We start from the raw sequence: 14038 nt of genomic DNA, 5'->3' as shown, positions 1-14038 counted from the left end.
GTATTTCTTAGCGAATCAATTTCTATGTTTATTCGTCAATGTGAGGCAGCGAAGGATGCAGTAAAGAAGGAATAGTGCATCGGAATGGAGATAGTGGTATCCCAAAAGGAAATCCTGTCGTTTCCATAGAAACGTTACTCGATTTAGATGGAGAAGTCATAGAACCGATAGTATTTCATAGCCCCGTAATTTTTGTGTTAATTTGTCAATGTGAGGGAGCGAGGTAAGCAGTAAAGAGGGAATAGTGCATCGGAAAGGAGATACTCGAATCCCAAAAGAAAATCCTGTCGTTTCCATAGAAACGTTTCTCGATTTTGAAGGAGATGTCATAGAACCCATAGTATTTCATAGCGACGTTATTTCTGTTTTAATTCGTCAATGTGAGGGAGCGAGGGATGCAGTAACGAAGGAATAATGCATCGGAATGGAGATAGTCTATAAAGGCACATTTGCATGCCGTGCATGAGTTTCCTCGGAAACGCGAAATGTTAACTAAATAATTAATCTCTGACATATAAATAAAGCCTATGGCACAGAACTGCAGCGCTATGTCGCTGATAAAACAAAAAACACAATTACGATACTCTTATGTTACATTAAGAAGAGAGAAGTCTTGGATAAGTGGTGAGGGTAGCACGTATATTTCATTGACTGGCACACCGCCATACTTGATGTTATATAAGAACACTGCGAGTTGTAGTCTTACTAGGCACTCGATTCTGTAAAGAATTTATATTTATGAAAGTAAGTAGAATTATTTAACTGTAGGCTTATTGGTTGAATATATCTGATTTAACTAACTGTGTAAACTTCTTATGTTTAGTAGACAGTCACCTCTGTACGACGTATTGACATGGCTGGCAAAATTACTCTAATATTGAGAATTTAGATTTGAGTCCGCACCTACCGCAGTAGTCTTTGGAAACGATTTAAATACGAAGTCCGATTATTTGAGTCTTATGTCACGGTTTACTACGAATAACATTGCATTTACGAAAAAGCCATTGTCAAGCGTCTGGTACCAAATAATTAAACCTTCACGTTCCAGATAAGCAAATATTAATTACAACCAATCGCTATCATAGAGATAAAATAATTAATATTTTATTTTATTTATTTTATATTGGCTACTGCGTGTCGGACTTGTTATTTTGTCATTTGTTACATTGTTCTCTTTGTTTCATGTGAAAAATCAACTTTCTGGACCTGGACTTGACTATATGAGAAATATCAAAAATCTGAAGATATTTGCCAGTTATAAAATTTTGCGGGAAGACGCAATGAAGCTTCCAGCAAAATAAGGTAAGACGCAGCATCTTTGCATTGGCAGGCTTGACGAGACGCATAATTCAGTGTATTAGCTCTTCAGTAGATTCTGTAGTATTTCTTTCGCGCGTAGCAGTTTCCAGTGATAAATTTCATTCTCAGTACTTTTCCTTAAACAATAACTTCTGCAACAATACCAATACACGAGTGTACAATATGGCCGACTTCTGTACGATACGTTGTAATACGGACAGCAGCCATTAACAATAATGCCATATTCAGTTTACATTTCTAAATTAACAAACAGCCATTGTTGCTACGAGCGATTCATGCTCAACTGCATTTTATTTTAAAACCAGTGTCAAACATTATTTTCTTGAAACATATATCACGTGTGGCATGGTCATAACTAGAAAACAATACGCAAAGATGGAACAGCAAAGACATACTATTCAGACGCAATCCGACTCGGACGAGAGACAAGTGTTAGAAAATGACTTTACGACAGCAACCGATAGTGACGATTCATCAAATATTGACGCAAGTGTTAACGGAAATTTTGACAATTGGCCGTCCACCACAAAAATTTCAAAGTCTCAGTCAGAGCCCATGTTAATACATGACGTCACGTCTAATGACGCGGCGGGGGCAGAGACCTTGCAAACAGTAAACATTGCCAACATGTTACAAATGCTAATGAAACAGAACGCGGAAAACATGGCAACCTTAAAGACACAGTTAAAGACACAAAATGACGAAATTAAATCTGATCTCATAGCAATCAAGACAGGTAATGACACTTTATGTATACGTGTAGAACTTATAGACGCCACACTGACCAAACAGATGACTGATCTCAGTACGAAATTTTCCAAGCTTAATCCGATACAAGAAAAGACTACAAATGACGTAGCACTTTTACAGACACAATTAAAAAACCTTAATGTCACGTGTGAAGCTCAAATTCAAACATATCCTTCAGTACACGACAACCTTGAAAAACGAATTACTGACGTGCAGAATAAATTTGACGATGTTGAACAACACCTGACTGACATCTTACAATCTGATGCCACAGCTCATTTTCAAAATATTAATAAAGAATTTCATGATTGGGTAGAGAACAAAGACAAACATTTTGATAGATGCATACGTGAAATTTTACCAACAATTCTGCACGACTCCGTAGCGGAATACATCACTAATAACAAACAGCTGATTAGTGACGCAGTACAATCCGTCACTGCACCCATGAGACAATTCACCGATCAACCACAGTCTGAATGTAACGAAGATATCAGTCAAAAAGTACAGTTCAGAAACCAATATACATTCGAGTATGACGCACACATACCGCACACGACAAGCACACAAGAACAAAACACACCACGACTACAACACATACCACGACGTGCAACCACAAACACAAGCTATTATCATGGTAAACCACAGCAACATTATCGTAATTACTCGCCAGCTGAACATTGCAGTAATTACAGTGGAAGAAATCCATATCATAATGCAAAGGAAGAAGAAAGCTTAATAAAACACAGGCAATTTCAGGCTTTTATCCCAGAAAAACGAACCATTCATCCGGTGATTTTTCTTAAATCTTTTAGTAACGCATTTCCACGCACTTGGAGTGACCGGAAAAAGATTTCATATATTATCGGTTACATCCAAGGCGACGCAGCTGTCTGGGCATACAGTCAAGCTGACGTATGTACCACGTACAGTGAGTTTGAGCGTGCCTTTCTGAACAAATTCTGGTCGCAATCCGTCCAGGAGCGACTCAGGAGACAAATTTTAGAACCTGAAACTTTTTACAGTAAAAATGGTAACTTACGCAGATATTTTGAAAAATACTTGAACATGGGACATTTTTTAGACGAACCAGTCGCAACACGTGATATACTCCGTGCGTTGAAGGCCAAATTGCCTTTCAACATTAAAGAAAAACTCTTACATATTCCGGATGACGATCCAGATTATTTTTTAACAGCTTTAGATTCGGTCGACATGTTACTAGAAGATCAGCGCTCCGCGCGGCAAAACAGCAGCCACAATGTTTATACTAGTGGTATGCAAAACATGCAGGCTTGCCAACTCAATTCTGGCGCGCCCACAGTTGGATACGCGGTACAGCAAAAACAGCAAACTCACATGCCGTCTCAATACGGAAATCAAAATCAACACGCGTATTCCAATACAAACAATAGTTACAACAGTAATAACATTTCATGCGGCAATCCATACAAAAGGCACCGCGGTAATAACTACAACGGTAACAACGGATACAAATGTAACAACAAAAACACAAACAGAAATAGAAATAATAATAACTACGAGCCAAGACAGCATCAAGGCTGCACTCGTAGCGATCAATACTTTCATTCAAACACTGCTTTACCACAGCAGCCACCAGGACCAAATTGGAGCATACCTTACGACCGACAGGTAAGTTATAATGCGCAACAGCAACAACAACCGCAAAAGTTTGGAGATCACAACAGGCAATATCCGAATGTGAATATAATAGAAATGACACCTGATACACAACCTCAATCTGTGTCAGTACCTAATACGAATGCTAATCCAACAAACTAGAAACAGTAACTTCTATGCCCAGGGTCGTGGCTGAAGAATTCTTGGGGGGGCGACTTCAATGTTAATCAGTTATTTGACACCACAATTGAACAACAAAATATTGATATGCCTAATAATTCTAAACAAAAACTACCTGTTTTATTTATAAGGTACAACCACAATGACAATATATCAGATGAACTTTTGCAAGACAGTACACAATGTCGTTCAAACACAAATGAAATTGTTTTAGCATCTACTACTGGTGTAGTAGGTGGGATTCCAACTACTATTATCTTAGATACAGGTGCAGCTGTGAGCGTTTTGTATTTTAATTTCTATAAAAAGATGTGTGAATTGGAGCCTGTGCCTGAGTTTCCTGCCCAAAACTGTAAAATAACTACTGATCTGGGTAATAAGTCATGTAGGGTTACGAAGCAAGTTTTTGTAAACATTAAAATAGGGAATGGAACCGTACAATGGCCATTCCTGGTTGTACAAAACCTTGTGGCAAATTGTATATTATGAATAGATATTATGAGCGAGAAGGACTGCATTATAGACTTCTCCAAAGGTAAATGCATTTTAAATGATAAAGGCAGTGTAATTATTATTGATTTGGACAGGAGAACTCTAAAGCATGACAAACACTGTACAGGGTACAAGGTTCAGTTAGTACTTGACAATGACATTCAAGACACGCACACACACTCATCTGACACAGAGCTAATGCACTTGAAAACATTGCTTGATCATAAGATAAATGAAGCTACAGCTCTCAGTGTACATGAACGTATAAAACTACAGGAAGTGTTATCCAAATATTTACAAGTTTTTACCAAACGATTAGGTGTTATCAACATGTATGTGTACAAGATTGAAGTTAAGCCTCACAAGATCTTCTACCACAAGACATATAACGTACCGTTATCTCAACGACCTGCTGTGTGGCAAGAATTAAAACAAATGTTAGACTGGAAGGTCATTGAACCATCCACCTCACCTTACTGTAGTCCTCTACTTGTTGTCAAAAAATCAAATGGTAGCATTAGGCTAGTGTTAGACGCACGAGCAATTAAAGAAATAATTTTACCGGTTCACACAAAACCCGAAAATTTAGAAGAGCAATTACAGAAATTTCTAGATGGAAAATATTTTTCCACAATAGATCTCGCTAATTCATTTTGGCAAGTAGGTATCACTCCTGATTCTCGGAAATATACTGCATTTATGTTCGGGGGGCGAACCTATCAGTTTTGTGTTCTACCCTTCGGATTGAATGTCAGTTCTGGGGTATTCATTACAGCCCTGGATACCGTGCTTGGCGATGATTTAGTTGAGACAGTCACACACTATGTAGATGATATACTGATAGCTACACAGTCTTGGAATGAACACGTTGACACACTTCAAAAAATTTTAGAAAAATTTGCACAAGCTGGAGTCACAGCCAATCTTAGAAAATCAAAATTTGGTTGCAGTGAGATAAAATATTTAGGACATATCATTAATTCACAGGGCATACGTCCTGATCCCAGTAAATTAGATGCTATCAGAAACTTTCCTAGCCCTCGAACTCAAAAGCAGTTAAAATCATTCGTTGGGCTATGTTCATTTTTCAGACGTTTTTTACCACAACCACTTTTGAACAGTAAACATCTGCTAAATCTACTCAGAAGGAATCAAGTTTGGATCTGGTCGGAACAGTGCCAGAATGACTTTAATACAATTAAACATGCTTTAGTGAATGCAAACATATTGAGCCATCCAGATTTCAAATTAGATTTTCGTATGACTTGTGACGCTTCACGTGCTGGCTTGGGCTGTTGCTTATTTCAAGTTGTAAAGAATAAAGAAAAGGAACAGATAAGAATTATTGGGTTTGCAAGTCGTACTCTAATTGAATGTGAGCGTACATACTCCACTACTGAGTTAGAAACACTTTCCATAGTCTGGGCATTCAAGAAATTCAATTATTATTTATTTGGAAAACATACAGTAATTTATACCGATCACCAGGCCCTGACATTTTTGTTAACTTGTAAACTTGTACATCCTAGACCAATACGATGGGTGGTTACACTTCAGAACTACTCTTTTGAAATTAAGTACATAAAAGGTAAGGACAACACCATTGCCGACGCTTTGTCTAGGCTTCCACAAGGTATGAATGAAACCAACAGTGACTTAGAAAATATAAATGACTACAGGATTCTCTTAATGCAAGACAAGCAGTATCACCAATATTATATTGATATGTGCAGAAACATGGCTAAATTACAAAAATCTGATCCTCACTGGTATAAGGTAATAACATTACTGGTAGAGAAACACAATCATCCTTTGACTAGGTATGACAAGTTACACAATGATGTGTTATTTTATCGCCGACATCCAAATGCTACTAACTGGTGTGTATGCATTCCCGAAAAGTCTGAACGTAATCTGATTTGGCACACACACTTAGTTTGGTGTCATTATGGGACGAAAAAGTGTTTGGCAAAGCTCAGCACATACTGTTATTTTAGCAATATGAGAAGAAAAATTTACAGGGAACTGAAAACATGTGTCATATGTCAAAAATCAAAACCTCAGAATTTATTCACAAAAACAGATTTACATTCTATTTTACCGAGTAAACCCCTGGAAATTCTATGTACTGACATCAGTGGACCGCATGCAGCAAGCTCTGGAGGAGTCAAATATATCTTAGCTTTTTACGATATATTTTCTAAACATGTAAAACTTTATGCTTTAAAATCCGCCACTGCAAATGCTATAATACGAAGATTCTCAAGTGATTACCTGACGCACGTGGGAAAACCTAAAGCAATTCTGTCAGATAATGCAGCATACTACTCTGGGTACAAATGGAGAAATTTCTTGAAGGACAATAACATTAAAAGTATATTTATTTCAAAGTTTAGTCCACAATGTAACGCGGCTGAAAGACTTTTCCGAGTACTAAACCGATTATGAGGACCTATATTTCATCAAAACATACTAATTGGGTGTCCTACCTAAGTCTTTTCGAAGACGTACACAATAACTTAAATATTTACAATACAAATTACACACCTAACGAGATCATGTTCAGTTGCAAACAGAACGATCAATGGATAGAACCATTACCTAAGTTGTCAGACAAGGAAATCACACCTGAACAGAAAATAAGAGAGGTATTGACTACACTGGCACATCACGCACAGATACGAAACAAACATCACACAAACATAATAAAAAGAAAACAAAAATTCAAGGTAGGAATGCTTGTACTACTTCGTACTCATCATAAATCTGTAGCACTCAAACGACGCAATGCTAAGTGGCGTCTGCTATATGAAGGACCTTATATAGTTGTTAACATATCGCATCCTGGTGCGTATCTGTTACAACATCCTAGAACTAACAAAATTATTGGGCTATACGCACACCGAGATCTTAGAGCATTTCATGCTAAATAAGTCATACCCATGAAAACATTGCTAAGCAACTCGCAAAACTCTGTTTGCTACAACACAGATAATAAGTAGTATAGAAAATTTTCATTTCAGCGGTTCCAGTGACGCAGTTGAAGACAGAAGAACTTTTCTTTCAACGCCGTGGCACCACCGAAAAGACTGAATATTAAAGTAAAATTTATGATTACGTAGCAGTGAAGGATATATTAATTTTTCATGGAACATTTGTGACTGTAGGTACCACTGACTTGGTATGACACCTGACGAACCGACAGACGTCATCTGTGAAGCGATCTTTTACTTCGAGAAATAGATTAGACGCACATCTCTCAGCAAGAAAAGCATCTACCAGTAGCCAAGGCCACACAGACACTATACATACACGCACAAAACGCGAGGAATCGAACAGTTTTCCGTCTCTTATTATTTTGAATATTTATTGAGTAGTGAAAACGCCTGGTCTTGCCTACTGATGTAATGAATGTTGTGTCTAACCTATCTTAATTTCAGATGACATCACAAAAAACATCGATAAAATCCCAGCAAAACCGTTAAAGAGGACGTAAATATCTGCAATTCATGTAATCAAATGTGACACAATGTAATAATTTATAGCTACGTAATGATGATGTAAATATGTTTATGTGTAACTGTATTATGTTTATGCTAAGAAAATATGTGACGTGTATATGTATGATTACTTATGTTTTTTTAACTGATGTATAATGTAACTGTTACTATGTGAAAATTTGAACAATAACGAGTGCCAAAATGTAAAAAAAAAAACCTTAAAAAAAATGCGTAGTGAACCACTGTTCACGGACATTAACGTACATTACTAAGTCTGCAACTACGCAGAAACCTAAGTGAAAGAAACTGTTAATGACATTCATCATGCATCGTACCTTTGTGAACGTGATGAACGATTTCTTCGATAAGTAACTACGAACATTTAGGTGAGCTATATAAAAAAAAAAAAAAAAAAAACTGAAAATGTGAAGTGCGTAATTGGTGCATCGTCTAGTGACATTACTACAGTATCTAACTTCAAGATGTTAACTGGATTAAATGGTCACAACGTGCCTGTCCAGAAAACAACACGACGAGTGGAAGAATTTTGGTTGGAACTTCAGGGAATGGAATGTTCTCGAAATGTGACGGACACACTTACCTGAACTGTCCAAGGATCGACGCCAGCTATGTGCCATCCGAGGTTCTGCAACCAAGCTTCCACGGAATATCGAAAACGAACTGCATATGGACCAATTACTCGACGGGTCACGTTTGATCTGTAATAAACAATGCCTTTTGTCACAACGAACTGCATCACAACGACTATAATGGAAATAGGAAATGGACATGCTTATGTATCAATCATGTTGTTATACAGCGATGTTACTGTGATAAAAAAAAAAAAAAACTTTACCACGATGACACTAACCTGTGAAAAATTATTGTGCAGCAGATGAATATAAACTGTAATAACGACATGATGTGTATAGGTCAACGCACCTGAAACATAAAGACATTTTTCTTTCAAGTGCAGTACTATGTAACTAAGAATATTCAACAATCTAAAGTTGTATTGTATTATAACAAATATTGTAATTTTAAAACTAAGTTACCTGTCATAGAATGTAGTCTTCATATGTAATCTTGGTGGAATATTTTCTTTGTGCAACGACTAAGAAATGCGCGCGCACACGAACAATATGAACTGCAATACTGTGCCGCGTGATCTAAATTTACGATACAACGGCAGTGCCGTAGTTAGACAGACGCTTCTGCGCATGCGCGCCCTCTATTTTGCCAACATAAGAACTTTTACGGCGCACGCGCGTCATTCAAATTTTGTATATAATATATTGTATAATGTATGTCATGTAAATAGTTGTAGATAACTAAGATTTTCTTGTGCCTTTAGGTGAATTGCTCGCCTGCAGGTGTGTCCTTTCGCCTCGCAATTCAGGGGGCAATATAAAGGCACATTTGCATGCCCTGCGTGAGTTTCCTCGGAAACGCGAAATCTTAATTAAATAATTAATCTCTGACAAATAAATAAAGCCTATTGCACAGAACTGCAGCGCTATGTCGCTGATAAAACAAAAAACACAATTACGATACTCTTATGTTACATTAAGAAGAGAGAAGTCTTGGATAAGTGGTGCGGGTAGCACGTATATTTCATTGACTGGCACACCGCCATACTTGATGTTATATAAGAACACTGCGAGTTGCAATCTTACTAGGCACTCCATTCTGTAAAGAATTTATATTTATGAAAGTAAGTAGAATTATTTAACTGTAGGCTTATTGGTTGAATATATCTGATTTAACTAACTGTGTAAACTTTTTATGTTTAGTAGACAGTCACATCTGTACGACGTATTGACATGGCTGGCAAAATTACTCTAATATTGAGAATTTAGATTTGAGTCCGCACCTACCGCAGCAGTCTTTGGAAACGATTTAAATACGAAGTCCGATTATTTGAGTCTTATTTCACGGTCAACTACGATTAACATTGCATTTAAGAAAAAGCCATTGTCAAGCGTCTGATACCAAATGATTAAGCGTCCACGTTCCAGATAAGCAAATATTAATTACAACCAATCAATATCATACAGATAGAAAAATAAATATTTTATTTTATTTTATTTATTTTATAAGCCCTGGAGGATTCATGGTGTTATTTCCCCAGAACTCATTCAGACATTGGTCGTTTTGCGGCACTTCTGCGTGCTCACGGGGACACTACACGATATTAGGCCTATGTACCAGTTTCTTTGGTTCTTCAGTGTATAACGTAACAATTCAGAAATTTAATGCGGATGATACAGAAATACACGTCGTTTCAATGCATAGCTATGCTGATATTGAACTACAGGAAGAACCTGAACCTGAATGTGGATGTCCAAGGAGTGTACTCCGACCTACATATGAAGGAACGATCACCATAATAAAATAAGGGAAATCAGAGGTCGCACGGAAATATATAAGCGCTGTTTTTTCCACGCGCTATACTTGATTGAAATAACAGAGAATTGTAAAGGTGGTTCCATGAACCCTCTGACAGGCACTTAAATGGGATTTGCAGAATATCCATGTAGATGTAGATGTAGACTTCTGCTGCAGCACCTGGAGACCTGGTCAAGTCGGCATGACAGCGGGTATGGAGCAAAATCAGATGGAGTGCTAGGGCTGAGCATACGCAGAAGTAACAGAGGGGGTTGTGGAATTCAAACCGGAGTGTTTGGCGGAAGGACGAAGTTGTTTTCGTGAAAGTCTCAAAAAAATGGTTCAAGTGACTCTCACCAGTATGGGACAACATCTAAGGTCATCATTCCCCTAGACTGATAACTATTTAAACCTAGCTAACGTAAGGACATCACACACATCCATGCCCGAGACAGGATTCGAACCAGCGACCGTAGCAGCACCGCGGTTCCGGGCTGAAGCGGCAAGAACAGCTCGGCCACGGCGGCTGGCGTGAAATTCTATTAGGTAAATTCACAGAAAAGAAATTCGAGACAAAATGTGCTACAGTTACGTTGAAACTATTGCACGTCTCAAGTAGGAACCTCGAGTACAAAGTTAGAGAGATTAATGTGCGTACAATGATATCTGTTCTGTTACACACACTCGCTAAATATGGCAAAGAAACAGTAGATACATTCGTTAAGGTTGTTACCAAGTACCAGTAACCATGCTGTATTATTCATTGATCTATCATTAGTGATTGTTAGCTTAATGGTTCCTCTAAAACATGATACTCAAATATTAGGCTTGCATGCCATTGCCAGGGGAGGATTGGACATTAGGACAATTTGTGCCACTTATCACAGAAAGCGACAGAAATGGCGGTGTTCCTGTGGAACACCGTCTCCTACTCACCCAGCAGAGGCAGGACCACACTCTGGACACCTGCAGAGTTCAGTAATTCCTCAGACACAGGAGGATCGTTTCATGTTTAAGTTCCGCAACTGCGAGTGTATCTGATTTGTCACTTCCGAGGGGACTGTGGTATGTAATGGAGAGTAGTGAAAGTGTATAAATGTCTTGTCCTGTTGAAAGATCACTCCCAAAAGTAGCACAGTAGTAGAGCTTGGAGGAATCCAGCACAGTTTAGTGTTCCCTCACAGAACAACATGGGTTATTTTAAGTTACAGATGGCCACAAAGGATATTTAAAAACTGATCCTTTAACCAGTAATACAGGATATGAGGAACATCTGCGCTAGAGCAGCTCTGTGTTCAGAAAGTTAGTCAATAAGAGATGTCCTGCTGAAACAACACATCCCAGTATAGTTGTCCAAAAGGCAGCAGACCAGGCTTGTTGTATCTAGCAAATTCTGTGTTTTCCGACCAAACACCACTGGTTATTTTGGCTTATTATTTTGTCCAGCATGAAACGCCAATAAATCAGCATGTCTGCGTCAGGTGAACTGAGGAACACCCTGCAGAGGAGATCCCTGTAACACAATAACTGAGTAGATGGGTGTCGTTCTGAGCAAAGGTTAAATCAGGTGGTTTTGTAGGAACGGTGTAGGAACAGGTCTAGTGTATACTGCTCTCATCAGGGTGCCGTGAAAAGGCTACAGGGGCTACTTTCGGCCACGGCTGAACACGACATGCAACCTGGATTAGCCCTTAGATGTCACAACCAGGTTGGTTGAGTTATTTCAGCACGACTGGAGCTATGAGTGAGGCGCATTGTCGTGCTGGTAGATACCAGTGTTGCAGGGTCAGTGCAGGCTAACGCTTCTTATGTTCTCCACAGTTCGGCGTCTCCTTAACAAACACGAGGCTTCGTTTCAACCCTACGTTTCCGCACAGCATGATATATTAATCTGGTCTTGCATGTCTTCATGGTGGGACATAATGAGTATCACATCAACTGTATCACTGTAACACAGCATGGAAGGTGAGGTAATGCTGATAATGTACGAACGGCAGCAGAGCAGGCTGCATGCTCCCGCTAACTTCCGTTTTACCTCCACAACCACCACATGTAATCTGCTGTAAACTCATAATATTCACTCTCACCTTTAAAGTTATCTTTCACATCAGACTCCATAACGTTTCCACGTAAAACATGCTTTATAACTATGCAATTACAATTTTATTTATGTATATACAGGCACTAATTACGTCTGTGGGCTCTGAATAATAAGAGAATAGAGACAATCATGATATATTTTGTATTTGTAAAGGATTAAGTAGTGGATTTGTGAAATAATATCTGTGTCGGCGAGTTCTGAAACCACCATAGAAAAGAATTAATGAAGAAAAACTCAAAGATTTCATGACAATCAGCCATTTTATAAATAATAGTGTAAGAATAATATTGTCGTTGTCGTCTTCTTGGAGTCACATAGAGAGGAGGAACCTCTGACGCTATGTTTAACACGTAGGTGGCTTTCATTTGTCAAGATAGTAAGCAGGACGCTATTAGGCGCTGATTATTAAGAATGGTGTGTGAACTTGTTATTCGAGTTTTAAATATAGTTGTTTAATGAGAATTCGTATGGTACTGTTAGACAGCTTGCCTGCTATTTTACACATCTATTTGCGACACATTCAGCTTTTTAAGTCGTGTCCGCGGTGCAGAGCTGCGACACGGCGGAGCGAGCCGCCGCCGCGGCAGATTCAAATCTGATAATAAGGGCAATCATACGGCAATAAGCGGTCAGGCGAAAAGTGCATTTAAAATTATTTCTCACAGCAGTTCGAGATCGGAGTTCAAAGCAGCAGATTTTACGTTCTGTTTCATAGGCGGACGCGCACTGCTTATATTGTAAACTTTAACAGTGTCAAAGTTAAAAAAATACTTTCATATTTCAAAAGGAAACCTCGCTAAGCAAAAATTATGGGCTCGTAAAAGTTATAGAGAAATAATTTTCTGGTTAATGCACTGATTAATAATTAATGTTGACGATAAATCCACAGAAAGCTTTGAGGTTCATTAAGCATTGCATTATTTTTGATAACAGAAATAATTTCAGAACATTTTTACGATAATTGCAGCAGAGGTGGGTATGTTGTGCGTTCTACTGAGTTAGAGCAACAAAACTGTTCATTTATTAAAAAGCCAGTTCCAGTATAATAATAATAATTAATCTCATTTGTTCGCAACATACAACTATCCAAAGTAACCCAGTGTACAGAAAAAATAATTCGAGCGCTAAAATTCAAGCAACGAATTTAGGCAATAATATCCCACATACTAGCAAAAGTTCGGGAACTAACAAATCTGGGCCTGGGGTAGGGGGAGACACAGTAATACGGTGTGACCTCCACAACTGGAACCTAGGGGAGGAAATCGACATAAAATTGCGATATCCATCTCTCAGTCACTCGACATGAATTTCCAGCTGTTCCATCTCAGTTCATCCTCGAGCCGCGAATTAACGTCATTCCATTCCAGTCTGGGCATCATACGTGAAATGCAAGCAAACCCTGTAATATACAGGCAGGGACAAATAAAAATGGCGCAGACGAATGGATACGATTGGAGGTGAATGTGACGCAGACACCACGTATATGCCGGCCACGTGATCCAGACCAGTGCAGAGCGCAGTGCGAGCTGTGTCAGCGCGAGTGGAGCAGTGCAAAGGAGGCGACGGTACTCACAGAGGAGCAGCTGGTGTCCGATGTGGAAAGTTACGTGACAAAAAGGCATTGGAATGGTGTGGTTACTTGTTTGTCGAGAAGTTTAATGGTCTC

Source organism: Schistocerca americana, chromosome 11 (genome assembly GCF_021461395.2).
Source record: "Schistocerca americana isolate TAMUIC-IGC-003095 chromosome 11, iqSchAmer2.1, whole genome shotgun sequence".
Classification (NCBI taxonomy): Eukaryota; Metazoa; Arthropoda; class Insecta; order Orthoptera; family Acrididae; genus Schistocerca; species Schistocerca americana.
Note: the sequence above shows the minus strand (reverse complement) of the source record.